Consider the following 3,193-nt stretch of genomic DNA (forward strand, 5'->3'; position numbering starts at 1 on the left):
ACCAAACCTGAGTCAGAACCTACAGGAGCAGGCTCAAGCAAGCAACCTCCATGGAAGCAGGCCCAGGAAAGCTACCTCCATGGTAGTATGCTCAAATGACCTCTGGAATTGCACAGCAACCTCCAAGAGCACCGAGCAATCTTAAGGAACTCTGAGTTAACTCTAACTTGATTGGAACCATGGCCCTAACTTCACCATGAGGAACAAACATTTGAACTTTGTCTCCTTTGTCTCCTGGAAGGGTAATAAATAGAGACATGACCCCAAATGCACCAATCAGAAGAAAAGATGAGTAGACAAGAACATACTCAGCGCCACAAAGAGCAACATAACACCAACAGAAACTAATAATTTTGAAACAGCAAGACTTGAATACCTCTACGCAGATGAAGCAGGAGAAAACGACCTAAAAAATATCTTTAGGAGAATGCTTGAGGTCCTTAAATAGAAAATGAGAAATTCTATCAAAGGAGTGAAGGAAAAAACAAAAAAGAAAGAATTGGAAGAAATCAACAAATCCCTTAAAGAAAACCAAGAAAAAGAAAATGAACAGGTAAAAGAAAAAGCAAAATTCTTGTGCTCGCTTCGGCAGCACATATACTAAAATTGGAATGATGCAGGGAAGATTAGCATGGCCCCTGCGCAGGGAAGACATGCAAATTCGTGAAGTGTTCCATATTTAAAAAAAATAAAGTCTTGAAAACAAAAATAGAAACAATAAAAAACACAAACTGAGGGAATTCTGGTAATGAAAAATATGGAAAAATGATCAGGAACCACATGGACAAACATAAAAAGGAGAATACAAGAGATGGAAGAGAAAATTTCAAGCATTGAAGATATGATAAAGGAATTAGACTCATCAGTCAAAGAAAACATTAAATCTGACAGAAGCATAACACAAAATATCCATAAAATATGGGATACCACAAAAAGACCAAACCTAAGAATAAATGGGATAGTAGAAGGAGAAGTCCAACTCAAAAACACAGAAACTATATTGTTGAATACCTCAATTATCACCAAAAAACCTTTATCCAGCAACTGATGGAACCAGATGCAGAGATCCAAAACCAAACAACAGACTGATCTCTGGGAATACAATAGAAGAGAGGGAGCAGGGAATATTTGAGCAAGGGAGGTCAAGATCGATCATGATGGAGAAATTTACAGTGACAACTGAACCAAACTCGTGGAAACTCATGAACTCTAGACCAACAGCTGTGGAGTCTCAATGGGACTGAAGTAGGCATTCTATATGTGGGAGACAGTAGTGAAGCTTGGACTATCTGAGGGGCCCCTGGCAGTAGGACCAGATTCTATCCCTGGTGCATGAGCTAGCTTGTTGGAGCCCATTCCCTATGGTGGGACTATGCTCAAACTCAGTGCAGGGGTAGGGGCTTGGTCCTGCTCCAACACAATATTCCAGACTTGATTTTGACTCTCTTTGGAAGCCCTTATCCATTAGAAGGAATGGAAGTGGGGTGGGTTAAGTGGAGGTGGGGGGTAGGAAGAGGGGTGGAGGAAAAACTGGTTGGAATGAAATTTTTAAATAAATAAGTAAAAATTAAAAAAGAAAAGTAACTAGTTTACTAAGCATGTTTTTTTTTTCTTGGTGACGAAGAAAACAGTTTTTTTCATTGACCACAAGAAAGAAATAGGTATTCTGGCTATCATCTCATTTGATGTAGGGCTGTATTTAACCAACAAGCATAGTAAGTGTGATGTTCTACAAGTGGTCCATGTTGCTTATTCTTAAATGTTGTGTATTTTCTATTTTAAGTTTCCTATTGTGTTAGTTTCCTTACCTCTGTGGCAACATACCTGACAGAGGACACTTAAGAGGAAAAGGGTTTATTTTGGTTCACAGTTTGAATGTGCAGTCCACCCTGGCAGACAAGTCATGGTGGCAGAAGCTTGAGACAGCTTGTTATATTCAAAGTCAGGAAGCAGAGAGACATGGATGATGGTGGCTCTCATCAGGTTTTTCTTTGTATTCATCCTTGTAAACCAGCCTGTGGAAAGATGCTGTCAAATTCAGGGCAGATCTTTTCTCCTCGTTAAAACGCTTTGTACACACCTTCATAGATACAACTGGAGGTATATTTCCATGGTGCTTATGAATGCATTCAAGTTGAAAATCAGTATTAATCATCACACCTGCCTTATTATTTCCTTGGATGTACTTTTTTTCTAAGAATGGCAGGAAGAAAGGTGGCTTGTGCAATATAGGGTTTGGATAGCTTTGAGTTCACTTCCAGAACACAGAAACCAACATAAATAAGTGAATTAGGTCTATAGTCTTATTTCTGAAAAGGCCCTGCCTAAAACCTCAAAAGCATGGGCTGTCAGTATTCTGAATGCCATTCTGATCTTCTGAATTCTCATTAAAACTGTATATTAAGCCCATTCAATAGTAATCTGAGACTTTCTATGAAAAATCAATAATTGCTTCCACATTATTTACACTGTTCTTGTTAGTATGTCAAAATACCAGATTGGAAACATTTTAGGAAGAGAAATTTGTCGTGTTTATGGTTTCAGAGAGATTTCAGTTCATTATGGCAGAGAAAGTGGAGATGTCTCTGTCTTTGGAGGTAGAAGTATGAGGCTTGTTCACATTGCAGTGAAGTAGAGAGATTGGGACAGAATCAAAGCAGATTTATCCTGCAAACACCAGCTCCTGACTGACTTCTGCCATAGAGTACCCAATTGCTAATTTCCAAGTTATACACTTTCAACATTATACCACAAGCTGGGGACTAAGAATTCAAAACAAAAGCCTGTAAGAAATAGTTTTAGGTTCAAAACCTAACAGCAATCATTCTCATTTTTTAGGGAAATTAGCCAGAACTCTTGGTAAGAAACTTCTAGATGATATTCATAGCTTAGAAATTTATTAAGTTCTCATTTTTCCTGTAACAAATACTTAAACAATGATTATTCAAAATAGCATAAATTTAGTTCCTCATGATTTGGGAGGTCAGAAGCATAGAACATGTCTCAGTGAAGACAAGTTCCTTTCTGAAAACTATAGGGAAACATCCACTTCTGGAATCACACTGTCTTTATTTCTGGGTCCTCAGTGCCCTCCTCTATTGCCAAGACTACCTGCAGAAGATAAGATCTTTCCTACCTTACAACCTCCTGGCATTCTCTCTTCATCCCTTATCTTCCTCCTGTACATTTGACT

At 38.4% G+C, this 3,193-nt stretch overlaps 1 non-coding gene across 1 annotated transcript; it reads left to right on the forward strand.

Annotated features, from left to right (window-relative positions):
* Positions 1–576: 576 nt before the first annotated feature.
* Positions 577–683, forward strand: LOC142853182 (U6 spliceosomal RNA). Its single transcript, XR_012911110.1, has one exon. It is a non-coding gene; the product is annotated as a U6 spliceosomal RNA (small nuclear RNA).
* Positions 684–3,193: the final 2,510 nt, after the last annotated feature.

The sequence above is a fragment of the Microtus pennsylvanicus genome, chromosome 6 (genome assembly GCF_037038515.1).
Source record: "Microtus pennsylvanicus isolate mMicPen1 chromosome 6, mMicPen1.hap1, whole genome shotgun sequence".
NCBI lineage: Eukaryota > Metazoa > Chordata > Mammalia > Rodentia > Cricetidae > Microtus > Microtus pennsylvanicus.